The following is a 14,264-nucleotide window of genomic DNA, read 5'->3' on the forward strand; positions in this document are numbered from 1 at the left end:
TAGATTCTCTCTGCAGCTTTAACTACTACACAACATATTACTCTTCAGACAAAAAAAAAGGAATTTCCTTCCTAGTTTCACATAGAGCTTTACACAACAGACCAACTAAAGCCAAGAGGGGTTCTAAGCTTTCCTCCAACATTTCAGGTTCTGTTCACTGACTGCCAGACAAAGCCACCAGTGACCTGACCAGACTGCCTGCCCTATCGCTAGTCAGACCTCAGGTCATCTGTGATTTATACATTGATTTACAGCACAAATTCCTTCCAAGAACCAAAGACTTACACAATCATTTACAGCACAAATTCCTTCCAAGAACCAAACCATGCTCACCATCATCATCTTCATCATCATCTGCAGCATTGATTACAACTGGAGGGTGTGTAGGGCTTGGGACATTTTCCGAGTTTTCCACTTTCATCACCCGCCTTAGCTATGGAGAGGGATTGGACTGGACAGAAAGTTTGTTTTGCTGCAGTGACATCTGAGCCACTTTCAAATCATCGTCCGCGGACTCAGGCGGACTTGGTAGTGTAGCTAGAGGAAGAGGAGGATCATCAGTAATATGGCAGTTTAAAACTTTGACCACAATGCACGAAGATGGTAGCTAAGGCAGATAACCTGCACAGACAATGAATTCAGCATCTCCTTTTGCCCATCCCGCCACTGTTTACACCGTGAACAATGACTTGCCTTCAAACAACAACACATCTCCCTACCACCCAGCAGAGGACGAAACAACAGAAAGCAAACTGCAAGGCAAATATCACACAAAGCAGAGAGAAGCTGAGCATGAAAGCAGAAAACAAATACCAGCAGTACAGCAGCAGTACACTCGGTTTAGCTGACCACCTAGGACTGCAGACCTTTTCCTGCACTCACAAATGGACGGTTACCTGATGTCTCCTACACTATTGGCACCCACTAAGTAATATGCAAAATTAATTCTTCAATACTTAAAGAAAAAGGACCTAAACTCACTCTTGCTTGGTGGTAAGAAGACTCCATCGATGTAACGTCCCTTTGCGTGATGAAAAGCACAGTTGGCTTTCTGACAGCCTACTGGCTGCTTCTCCCAGTAGCAGGGAATCTCACCGCGCTTTTTCTGAAGACAGAAAGAAAGACAAGCTCGTGATAACATGCACCTAAGGTTTGCAAAGAGATGCACAGTTCCAGGTCACGACAGCGATAGGGCTGTCACAATACAGTGCTGAAACATCATTCCAAAGGTCAGTTTATCACGGAAGTATAGTATTTCCGGGCATATTCACAAAGTTTGCAGAAGCTGTAACCACTATGCACGTTTAGCCCTGTCATCATTCAGTTTGAGAAGACAGGCACTCTCAGACATCAGTTTAGGGTGGGTTAAACTAATACGCCTAGGATTATACTAGGATTATTCAGAGGGAAAAAGAACATCTTAAATTGCCTACGTTAACTCTATCCAGAACTACTTCTTGGAGACTTCGTTCTTCTGCACCTTTAACTTTCCCCACTGCTTCCTAGCCCAGGCAGCTAGAACAGCATTATCTGAAGGACTCCGGGACACAAGAGACCTGATAGATCATTATCAAGCCTGCTCTCAGGAGGCTAGTACAGCCTGTTTATTACCCCCCTGCTCCAGCAGGTTTTAGCAGTCTAGTTAGCGGTTATTCTGCATCTGTTGAGACAATACTGTCGGCGTCTAATAAAAGAAAATCTTGCTAAGACATACCTAAGGCATTGATTTTATTTCCCTCTCCTTCCTCCCACCCCCTCCCCTGCTAACAGAAACCAGTGTAATTCCAAAGCAAATGACTCTATCCTGCAAAAGCACAATCAGCACACCTACAGCACTGAAAAATGCTTTTGTTGATTTATTTTGAGAACACATCTTTAGGCACTCACGTCAATTTCCATGTGTCTGAATCGGCAGACATTCCTGAAACAACGACCCTCCTGCCACAGCGTGCAGACTGTCTCGTTCCCCAGAGCAGCTTCGCAGTGGCGGAAGGAACAGTTGTCTCCCTGTAACCAAAAGGAAACCAACAAGGAAAATATAGTACAGCCTCAAAAACGTCCATGCTACTGCCTCAGGTTGCTACGATTGAATTCAGAATCTATCTGGTTATCACGTTAACCAAAGACCAGTGTGCCTCCTCCTCCTACTCTACCCCTTCCTGAAAAAAATGAAAAAAAAAAAAAACCAAAAACAAAGCAAAGCAAAGCAAAAGAAACCCAGCCATACCTTGGTACAGGTAGAATAGAAATAGAAGTAGCAATCGTCTCCTTGTTTAGACATGCCGACAAGTTCTGATAACAAGCTCGGGTTCTCTCCACAGCGACTTCCTCTGCTCTTGGAGAGAGCTGTCTTCACCCTTGCTTGGGCTGAAAGTCTTCCACTGGCTTGTGATCAGTGAAATCTTCTTTTTAAAAGTAACCCTAAACAAAGTACCAACAAGTGAAAAATAATGAGTAACAAGCATTTTTCCAGCTTTCTTCTGTTCATCAAATTAGTCTCTTGAGGAGAGCAATGCCTTGAAATCAGCTGTTACGGGAACTAACACAATATTAAACTAAAGTTCTGTAAAGCTGCCAGGAGCTTTGTCAGCAAGTGTTCTCTTCCACGTCCTCAATAATATGCCTTGGAGCACACCTGGAAGCCTGAAAATGGAGTCACTTCTTCAAAAACCACCTGATCATACATGCAAGGCAATGATCAACTATGGCTACGAGTAACTTCTACAGAATGCAGTATGACGCGTTAAATAGCATGTTCCAGTCACTGTGGGTCTTCGAGTTCACCTACCTGGACAACCTCAGCAAAGTTATTGATCTTCAAAGACTTCCAGTTAACTTCTCCTGGAGGCCGAACCAACACTGAATCCGTGAATTAATGATAAAGGGGTAGGAAGAATTTGCCTCTCCACTTTGCCAAGGGAACCTCTCATCCACAATTCAAACGTAGGATGTGCTTTTAAACAGCTTATAACTAATGGAGGAAGCAAGTCCATCTGAACACTCTCTCAGACTGGAGACAGCCAGGGTTAGTTAGCTCTTCAAAAAATAAAAACCAAAAAAAAACCCCCACAAAACAAAACAAAAACAAAAAAAACCAGTGCCTTTAGAGATGAACTCGTGATTCAAAGTGGCTGCAAAAATGAGGATCCATCTTCCACAGCCAGACAATTTGACTTTTTTTTTTTTTTTTTTTATTCAAAATTCAGTATGTTCCAATCTCTGGTCTTCAAGATTTCTTCACCTATTAAGAAAACACTAAAACCTTTCCCCGTCTTTATTACCTGTACAGCAAAAAACACACCAGTGCATAGAAATACACAAATGTGCATACGCATACACACATATGTGTTTAGACACACACACGAGGAGTGAGTGATAGAAAGTTAGCGAGAGCGACAGTGGAAATCAGAAGTTTTGCCTTTTTGACACAGAGAGCGCGTAAAAACTCTCTCATTTTGAGGGAACTAGAAAAAAATGGAGGATCTACCAAATATTTTGATGAGTATGCCTTCGAGGCCAATGCTTTATACCATGAGTGATCTGGGGGCCAGCACACAAATATGCATACATATGTACATGCATACAGGATAAACATATCTATACACACAAGCGTGCACAGTATATGTTGTATGGTATCCATATGGAGAACAACTCGTAGCCCTGATCAGACACGTAGAGTTGCAATCAATTAACAGCAGGAAGACAGCAGATCAAGGATACAGCAAGCTTTGAGAGGCAGGGCAATGCTCACTTTGCCAGTGGCATGGCTGCATGATACCAAGAATTTTGAATTAGTTTGATTTTTTGGAAGCAATTTGTTTTCTTTCTGCGCTGTAGCAAATACCACAGGTTTGCCATCACGTGCTGTTCCCTAATCCATATATCCATCATCATCCATTGCTGCAAGATCATGAAAGGTTAGAAAAGATGACTAAGGTCCAATTTAACAGCCAATGATTTTTCAATGACCAGAGCTGCAACAGATTTTATTTAGCCACAAGCAGGTTTTTTTTTCTGATGTGAAGTCAGATATTTTGATTTTTTTTTAAGACACTAAATGTCATAAAACCTGCAACCAGACCAGATAAAGTTCAAATTAGAGTGATTCTGAATCCTTTCATTAAAATGCTGCACATTTCTGTGCAAATTATTTCTGACTCTTCTGGACAAAAGCGGATGAAATAGTTCTTACAAATTAATAATAAAAGGTTGGAACCTTTTACTCACACAAACACTAGTGAATTTTCCAGGAAGTATTATTTTGGCAGGGAATTTTCCCAAATCTAAAGTAAAGAGGGGAAAAGTTGGGTTCTCGTATTAGTTGTTGGTTTTGACTGCTTGACAAAGGGAATAAAAACAGTAGTTAAGTGCAAGGTTTCCTTCTCTTCTTTAGTATTGAGAGGAATCGTCACTTCCGACCTTTAGCACCTTCAGAAACACACTTAGTGCCATGCAGATTCCTCTGCATCTACTTCTAAAAATTACTGGTGCTCCTTAGCATGGAAGTTGGACTTGAAATCTTTTCCAGATTGAGCTCTTTTGAATGCCCAAGGAGCTCATCATTTTGCTTGTTGCCTTCCATTTTCCTGAACAGACCCAGAACGCTGTTCAGGGTATGAATGGATCTGGTCTAAGGAATGGGAAGAAAGCAAAAACCAAGGATACCTCACAGCCCTAAATGCCATAAAAAGCAGTCTCATTTTAAAAAAGATCTCCAAAGCTTTTTTTTTTTTTTTTAACTGACATCTGCCAATATGGCGATCCAAGTGCTGAACAGAAACCAACTGAACTAGCCCCTGAAAGCCTGAATAAAAATGAGTAACTCTGGTGCACTCAGCAGGTCTGTAATAGAAGTTGGCAAGAGTTTTAGATTTCTTTTTTCTCCAGGGTGCTAGTAAAGTTTTTGCGTTACGAGATTTTGAACTCTTTTTGTACAAAAGAATTACAGATGCACTACAGTCACGGTAGCTGGGGGTCTGGAAATACATGCCAACAAGTGTCATAAACTTTGCCTTTGCTGAAGGAAGATAACTAGTCCAAAGAAAACCTGTCTAGTTTGTTTTACAGGCTTGTCTTTCTCAGTATGGAACAAACTGACCTCCCTGGTCTAACTTTCCAGTTGGCTATTCTGCCTTTGTCCTGGAGAGAAGAGCAAGAAGGGAACAAAATATTTTTGCACTCCAAAAAATGCATTAGGGAAGGATTATCACACCTACCTAAGGGTAATTTCTTGTTTGTTTATAAAGCACAAAGTCTTTCTCTTGGACAGTCTCTGTTGCTGGCCTGTTTTGTGCCTTCCATTTATAATAAAGGTATTAAAGATGCTTACCCCGTTTTGGTGGTTTTTTTTTTTTTTTAGAACAGTGTAAGCAGACAGTCGGATGACAAGCAAGAAAGAACAGCATAAACTCCTTGTTGTGACCCTGCTTTTTAATCACCCAGCATCAGCCTGGCTGCAAAACAGTCTCCGCTGATTTACCTGCTTGTTAAAGCACCCCACAGGCTGCAAGTGTTGTGTGCTAGGTGTCAAACTATATTTAACGGTGCATAGGTAAACCATTCATCTTCCCATGGTCGAAGCACAGAACAGCCCCCTGCTAGCACAGCTCATCCTTGCTGTAACTGCTTTTAAACCTATTTGTTGGTAAGAAAAGAGCTCAGTACACCACCTTCACAGGGCAAAAATTCACATGGAAGAGCAGAAAAACCCAGAAGTGCTTCCTGAACTTCACGTTACCAACAGCACCATCGGATTTAGATCCTGGCCTGGCATCCAGGATGCACGGCCTGCAAGCACTGCTGCGATGTGGAAGTGCCAAGGCAGGTTTTTGGCCTGCCCTAAAACACTTTTTTTTTTTTTTTTTTACAAACAATACAAAGAGTGTGCCAGGTATGCTGTAATGCCCGTGTGCCAGGTCAATAGAGGATATCCAAACAACAGAGGCGCTTCTCCTAATTTCCCGCGTGAAAACACTTTCACAGCATTCTTTTCACGAAGAAACCCCTCTCTATCTTCTCCAATGCTCCAGGACCTGCTGCAGCTGCAGCGGCTGCGCTGGTACAACCCGCATCTTTGACAAATCTTTTCAACAGTTCTGCTTTACCTCGGCACAGTTGAGGTCACTCCTCTTCCTCTTCCAGCTGAGGAAGCAGCTTGCGGGCTCTGCCACACGGTCGGTGCAGAAGCGAAAGCTGGGAACACAGCAGTCAAACTCTCACTGCTAATGAAGCCACCAGGGCAGAGGGCTGACACAGACCCGCCAGAGGCGAACCGTACCCGCTCTCCCTCCCGGCTGCGAGGCTCGCCGCAGCAGCCCCGACCCGAAGCGCTCACAGTGCTTTGCTTGGTGATGTCACCGATGAGTCAGAGTCCCCAGATGAGCATCTGCCTTGCCACTCTTTAATGTTGGTGTTGTTTTTTGGTTGGTTGTTTGCTTGCTTTTGAAACTTATGCAGGTTATGGTAAACCTTCAGGTAAACCACAGATCAATGGGGAAGAAGTCCCACACGAGGGAAGGCCGTGCTTTTCTTCCAGGCAATGGCGCATGCTTTAACATGCTGCATTTAACAAAGAAGCTCTCTCCATTTTGCGCAGTGGCAACAGGCACGACTGCAACACACGCACGTGTAGGCAGCACCTGCAGGTCCCAAACCCTTAACCAATTTTTAGATAGCACCAATTTTTTATGTAGTTGCTTTCCCTTCATCCATAACCCCTTTTTTCCTTTCTTTGTATCGGGTGGCTCTCCTCCATTGTTCTCTCTGTCATTTTCCTCCCCAGTGTCTGAGCAGGCACTGGGAATCGTTTCCAGAGGAAGGGTACTGCTGAAGCTACAACATTTACTCTCAGGGAAAAGAGAGTATGTGAAAGAATACATACTTCCTTTCTTTTTCCTTTTTTTTTTTTTTAAATCTCTGAAATCAACGCTGCGGCCTGGCAGCAAATAACTATGGGAGTAATGATGATTCCTCATCCTCACTGTAACGTTGTAGTTAATGTCATAAAGAAGCAATTTCCCCAGACAGTGGCCATTTGAGATGGGAAGGGGCAGTAAGAGGAAGTTTTCCTTAGACTAGCTCTTCCCCCAGAACACCTCGCCATCCAGCAACAAATTCAATTCACCTGCTCCGCCTGATCAGTCAAACGCGCGTCCGACTCCAGCACACGCCACAGCGGTGGTTCTGACGTGGTTTGAGAATCACCTATCCGCAGAATATCTCGGGTTTGTACACTCAAATAACGCAGTCTTTTCCAAATAAGGCCCAGAGCTCACACTCCGAGTGCAGCCTAACAACACCAGAGGGCCGGTAGGCTAAACATTCCCATCCTGGCAACAGGACTGACCCGGGCAACAGTAAGCATCCCTTCTGCACTTTCATCGTGAACATCAGCATAAGGAAACAGAGACCTCCTCGATCCAAGTTTGAACAAACCCAAGCGGGTTTGAACAACCCAAGCGGGTTGTTTTCAGCAAACTAACGGAGAAATTAAGGTGACAACCGCGTGCATCCAGAGTTAGTCACATCCCGAAGGCAGTTCCTTTGGGAAACGCAGGAGCAGCGCGCCAGATGACGGCTACCTTACAGCGCACCCCTCAGAGGCACTGCTACGAAAGGAAGGCAGAAGGTTGGAACTCAAAATAACTCGCAAGGCGGGTTAAGGGGGAAGCTTTAATTTCCTGAGCAGAACCTCCCCCCTGAAGACAGCCCAGGGACTCTTTGCTTCCCCAGGGAGACGGCAGGGACAGGGCAGGGAGGTGGGATGGAGGGACACAGGGCCAGATGGACGGCCAGACGGCCGGATGGATGGACAGACGGCCAGACGGACGGCCAGACGGCCCAAAAGGCCTGAGCAAGGGCTGAAGAGCGGGAGGGAAGGGCAGGGCGAGGGGAAGGGCGGCCCTGGGCCTGACAGGGCACCTTGGGCCTAACCCCGGGCAGCAGCTCCCCGTCTCACAGGGCCCGCGGGGGGCTGCCTGTAACAGGAGATGCGGGCAGGTAAATTTTACAAGCACTGCATCACAAATACCCTGCAACACCTGAACTATTCACTGGGGCAGCCTCCTTCCTCACCTCCTGAAAGCTCCAGCTGGCAAACCAAGGACAAAATGAAAGGCAGATGTGGAGGACCTCGTAAGATACTGTTTTGTTCCCTACGTGCCCACTGCTGGTGACACGTAATGCCTCCTGTTCCCGAACGACATTGGCACGTTACATCTTTACTACATGCTGAAAGGAACTCAGCAACTTGAACACAACTTAGAATTACCCATCCCGGCAGCAGGCTGTCCAGCTGAAGCTGCTTTAGCCAATCAAGTGTGTCGTGCTGCCCCTCAAAGGTTTCTTCCTGGGAACGTCTGCTGTGACACTCCTGACGTATTACTTCTCGGAATGGCAGAACTGCGCTGGGTAGGCCCCACAGCAAGACTCGTATTTCTGTCCTTCCCTTTCAGGAAAGGATCTCCCACCTTGAATTTATTAATTTTCATGATGATGATACACAAATTGAAGTTTTGAAAAACTGAATGCTGATTAACAGATTTCTAGCACAGCCTGTGCATCAAAATTCATTTCTCTCCATTTAGGTAATCTTAGTTTCTGAGTTACAGTTACAGTCAAAATTTTTCTTCTTCGATTTTTTTCTTTTTCTTTTTTTTTTTTTTTTGTGATCAGAAAAACGAGGGGACTGGCTGTCCCAAGTCAGCCGGGGAACTTCTCTTTGGTCGATGCATCAAGCAACTCAGCTCTCTTGGGGAAACTTAAATAGAAAAGACAGATCTCCAAACGGATAAAAAAAATAAATCAAATGGTAAAAACCCAACCGACACATCTGATACCCCAGCTTATTGAACAGCACAAGGGTTTAATCTACAGGCTCTGTCCAAAGCAGCAAGAAGTGACAGATTTAATCCAAACCAGTTGCCCGCTCTCACTCTCTGATCTGGAGACGTTATTGGACAAGCATGCGTAGCAGTAACACTTGTAAACACTGGGTTACTGCACCACAGCCCCAAATCCCTCACGGGCCCACTAAGATACTTTTACTGACTGATCCACAATAAGCACTCCCAAAAAGATTCTCAACAAGTTAAACCCTGTTTAGAAAGAATCTGAGGAACCTGTCACTGCAGCAACAAAGGGCTGCAATTGCATGCAAAATCTCCAACACCCTCCTTAGCACCCTGCTAGCTCAAGGACTGTGTGGGGCTTCCGTGCCCTGAACGAGTCCACCCTGGCCACGTAATGCAGATGTAATGGTCAAGAAAGCACATAGCGTTATCGAAACTTATCAGATCCACAGCAAAAAGAAAAGCCCACGCTTCTATATTTCTCCTCCTTCTCCATTCACAGAAGGAAGAGACTGAAAACAAGCAGATTTGTGGTTTACATTTACAGTTAATGTGAAAAATGGCTATTTGTGAAATACATCACGTATTGTTTCAAGCTACAAACAACTCGCTCCCACAAAGGAAGGACTTTTGACCTCAGCATGCAACCCCAGTTACAAATAACTTCCTATCTACCAGCGGGCCGCGTTCCCCTGGCACTCAGTCACTCCGCAGCACGGCAGCCACCTTTGTTCTAAGGATGGCAAATTCTACTTAGAAACGCTCTGTAGAAGAGTGATGCTGTCCCCTTTTAACACGATACGGCCTGCAGCACAGAGAAGGGAAAGAGGGGATTAGAGAGAGCCCAGAACCTGAGAATAATCTCGTGTTTTCAGAAAGTGTTTCGTGTGGTTGAGCAGGGTTTTGCCCATCATGCAGAGTGCAGGCCGCCTGGTATTACACGTTCCAAAGGCCAGAACTGGTCTCAGGCAGGGACAGATTCTCCTTCATTCAGCAAAATCAGCAGCTCAAAAATCATCAGGGACAGAGATGTAGCCAGGAATTGCTCACTGAACTTCAACAGCAAGGCTCGTCACACGGTTGATACCTCTCAGTGCTGCTACCTAGAAGGCTCACCCGGGCAGGTTTCAGACCGCGCGTCACTCGGGTTGCACAGACACACGACACACCCAGCTGTTTCCTTGATTTTGTCTTGGAGTGAATCTCCTCTGCGTCATCCAGCGCCAAATTCACGTACTCGTCAAAGCCCTAGAAATCGGCAACAGTGGCAATTAGTTCAGCAACAACACTAACCATCGTCAGCTTTGCTGAGCCAGGCTGGACAATGAAGACTAATTGTTAGAGAAGCACGATTTCTTTTTTCCCTTGGGCTAGTTTTTCTTGACAAGAAAAAATAGGATTGTGAATGAGGGAAAACAAACTAACGACGTAACGTGGGGTCGTGCTGACACTCACGATGATGCAGCCTTCTATCCGCACGTTCACTTGCTCAGCCACACCTGGATCCTCGAGCTCTGCAGAACGAAGGAGGAGAGTAAATTGGAACACAAACACCGCGAGCAGTTTTGTTCTCTCTCGTGTGTTCAGAAATACCCGCTAACCATAGCCGCTAGAGCTCCCAAACACTCCAAGGAGCAACTCTCAGGGGCAGTTTCAATTAACAGTCTGACATTTTAGAGTCTTATATGACTGGGTGAATACTACACGTTTGCTGAAGGACACGTTTCCAGTCACAAGGGAACACTCCTGCAAGCCCGGCTGCACGATGCCACTCCCGTTAACACGAGGGCGAAACGCCGGGCTGCGCAGCAGCTCCTTGTACCCACCAGCACGCCGCACAGCTCTCCATTCCCCACAAACCTGCCCCGAGCAACGGGTGGGAGCCGAAAACTCAGCGAGGGAGATCCCCGGACCCTCCCCGCTCCCCCCACCCCCCCCAAATCCCCATCCCCATCCCCTCCCCGTCCTCTCCCCGCGCTACTCACGCTCTGCAGGTAGCGGAAGATGAGGTTCCGGGGCGCTGCGTGAAGGGCTCAGCACGGGGACAAGAGCTCCAGGCCCGGGACAAGGCCTCAGGACAAGGCCTCAAACCCTGCAACGAGGCCCCAGGGCCCCGGGACAAGGCCTCAAGGCCCGGGCCGAGACCCCTGAGGCCGGGGCCGCCCCCCACCCACTCCCCCGTCGCTCCCCGGCCGCAGGAAGGCTACGATGGGCTGCACCATCACCTTCTGCACCTTCTGGTCCTGCCCGCGGTACGCCATGGCTGCCGCCGCCTCGCTGCTCCCGCCGCCCCTGCTGGGCCGCCTCCGGAAGCCCCTGAGGCCGGGCGGGAGCGCGCAAGGGACGCTGGGATGCTGGAGGAGCGTGGGGGGGCCGCTCTAGCAGGCCGGGAGGACCGCGTCTCTATGGTTGCAGGCAGGGGTCCCTGCGCCAGCTTTATTGGCGAGCAGCGAGGCTGGGGGGGGGGAGGGGGGCAAGACAGCCTTAAATAAAATACGAATATAAAAAGTGTTATAAATGGCTGAGTGCCAAATAGGATTACAATCAAAGTTTACAATTTATTAAATGCATAGAGGCAAGCAAGCAGCGCTGGGTGCGCCGGGAGTCTCTGCTCCCCCAGGACGCACACCTGTTACGTAAGGCGGCTGGTTTTGATGCTCCCAGGCTAATACATATTCATTACTACTTCGAGAAGAGGCAGGGTTATTAGAATTGGTTTCCGGAATCCGAAACCCCTCCCAGGGGCGCCTGCGTACCAGTCTCTGGTGGTCTCTCGGGGCTTGCTCGGGCTGAATGCTGGTTGTCTTCCTCTCAGGCTTTTGTCCTTCAATTGTCCTTCAGCTCCCCCTTCCTCCTCGTTTGGGAGCCTCTACGCCGGATTTCAGAAACTCTAGCAACATCCCCTGCAGTAGTCAGCACTTTTCCCTAAAAACCTGTTGTGGTTTAACCCGGCTGGCAGCTGAACACCACACAGCCATTCGCTCACCCTCCCCCCTCCCTCTCTGGGATGGGGGAGAGAAACGGGAAAGTGAAGCCGGTGAGTTGAGATAAAGACAGTTTATTAAGACAGGAATATAATAATAACAATAATAATAATAATAGTGACAATGATAATAGTATTAACAATAATAATGTGTAAGAAAACAAGTGATGCACAATGGAATTGCTCACCACCCGCGGACCGATGCCCAGCCTATTCCCGAGCAGCCGGCCCCCCCACCCCGGCCAGCCACCCCTATATATTGTTTAGCATGACGTCAGATGGTATGGAATACCCCTTTGGCCAGTTTGGGTCAGCTGTCCTGGGTCTGTCCCCTCCCAGCTCCTGCTGCACCCCCAGCCTGCTCGCTGGCAGGACAGAGCGAGAAGCCGAAAAGTCCTTGGCCTGGTGTAAACACTGCTCTGCAACAATTAAAACATCAGCATGTTATCAGCGCTCTTCTCATCCTAATCCAAAACATAGCACCCTACCAGCTACTATGAGCTACTTAACTCTGTCCTAACTGGAACCAGGACAGATATCCACCCCTTATTCCATACCATTTATGTCATGCTCAGGTTACACTCTGTCCAATACATTCTAATTAATCACCATTTTCATCTATGATATATAGCAATCATGGTAGTGATGACATACATTATTATATAATAATTAACATACTACAATTCAACTCATAGGCTATTCTCACCCAGTATCAAATCCCCTTGAGGTACACACCGGACCTCCCCATTCTTTTGCATTACCCACCAAGTGCATCCAGGTCCCTGAGCAAAAGCAATTCCACGAATGGGTTTGCCTTTTCCTGAGGCAGGAGTAGCCCGGACTGTTTTACCCAGCATGTTTCTTACGTGCACTACAGGAACTTTATCCCCTTCTACAGTGCGTAACAGGTTTGATTGGGCAGGTCCAGCTCGGTTGGCAGATCCCCTGGTATTGACTAACCAGGTGGCCTTTGCCAAATGTGTATCCCAATTTTTGAATGTCCCAGCACCCATTGCTTTCAGCGTAGTCTTCAACAGTCCATTGTATCGTTCAACTTTTCCAGAGGGTGGTGCATGATAGGGGATGTGATACACCCACTCAATACCATGTTCTTTGGCCCAAGTGTCTATAAGGTTGTTTCGGAAATGAGTCCCGTTGTCTGACTCAATTCTCTCTGGGGTGCCATGTCGCCATAAGACTTGCTTTTCAAGGCCCAGGATAGTGTTCCGGGCGGTGGCATGGGGCACAGGATATGTTTCCAGCCATCCGGTGGTTGCTTCCACCATTGTAAGTACGTGGCGCTTGCCGTTGCGGGTTTGAGGGAGTGTGATGTAATCAATCTGCCAGGCCTCTCCATATTTATATTTCAGCCATCGTCCTCCATACCAAAGAGGTTTTGACCGTTTGGCTTGCTTGATTGCAGCACATGTTTCACAGTCATGAATAACCTGTGCTATAGTGTCCATGGTCAGGTCCACCCCTCGATCACGAGCCCATCTGTAGGTTGCATCTCTACCTTGATGGCCTGAGGTGTCATGGGCCCATCGGGCTATAAATAATTCACCTTTATGTTGCCAGTCCAGGTCCACCTGAGCCACTTCAATCTTAGCAGCCTGATCCACCTGCTGGTGGTTTTGATGTTCTTCAGTAGCCCGATTCTTGGGCACATGAGCATCTACATGGCATACCTTTACAACCAGGTTCTCTACCCGGGCAGCAATATCTTGCCACAATGCCGCAGCCCAGATGGGCTTGCCCCTGCGCTGCTAGTTGTTCTGCTTCCATTGCTGTAACCACCCCCACAGGGCATTTGCTACCATCCATGAATCAGTATAGAGATAGAGAACTGGCCACTTTTCTCGTTCAGCAATATCTAAAGCCAGCTGAATGGCTTTCACTTCTGCAAACTGACTCGATTCACCTTCTCCCTCAGCAGCTTCTGCAACTCGTCGTGTAGGACTCCATACAGCAGCTTTCCATCTCCGATGCTTTCCCACAATACGACAGGACCCGTCAGTGAACAAGGCATATGTCTTCTCATTTTCCGGTAGCTTGTTGTACAGTGGGGCTTCTTCAGCACGAACCACCTCCTCCTCTGATGATATCCCAAAGTATTTGCCTTCTGGCCAGTCCATAATCACCTCCAAGATTCCTGGGCGACTGGGGTTTCCTATTCGAGCCCGCTGAGTAATCAGTGCAACCCACTTGCTCCATGTAGCATCAGTTGCATGATGTGTAGAGGGGACCGTTCCTTTGAACATCCAGCCTAGTACCGGCAGTCGGGGTGCCAGGAGGAGCTGCGCTTCAGTACCGACCACTTCCGAAGCAGATCGAACTCCTTCATATGCTGCCAATATCTCCTTTTCAGTTGGAGTATAGCGGGCTTCAGATCCTCTGTATCCCCGACTCCAAAACCCCAGGGGTCGACCTCG

The 14,264-nt window shown here is 47.2% G+C and overlaps 1 long non-coding RNA gene across 4 annotated transcripts; it reads right to left on the bottom strand.

Annotated features, from left to right (window-relative positions):
• Positions 1-541: 541 nt before the first annotated feature.
• LOC310890370 lies at positions 542-13,002 on the bottom strand. 4 transcript variants are annotated; one of them, XR_014577224.1, is made up of 6 exons: positions 10,835-13,002; positions 10,305-10,363; positions 9,937-10,097; positions 2,228-2,421; positions 1,888-2,007; positions 542-1,105 (listed from the first exon to the last, which is right to left on the bottom strand). It is a non-coding gene; the product is annotated as an uncharacterized lncRNA (long non-coding RNA). The 4 variants fall into 4 exon arrangements; XR_014577223.1 differs by having other exon boundaries at positions 1,888-2,421; positions 9,966-10,097; XR_014577225.1 differs by having other exon boundaries at positions 1,888-2,421.
• Between the last annotated feature and the right edge of the window lie 1,262 nt (positions 13,003-14,264).

The sequence above is a fragment of the Anser anser genome (assembly GCF_964211835.1).
Source record: "Anser anser genome assembly, contig: HAP1_SCAFFOLD_109, whole genome shotgun sequence".
In the NCBI taxonomy this organism is placed as follows: domain Eukaryota; kingdom Metazoa; phylum Chordata; class Aves; order Anseriformes; family Anatidae; genus Anser; species Anser anser.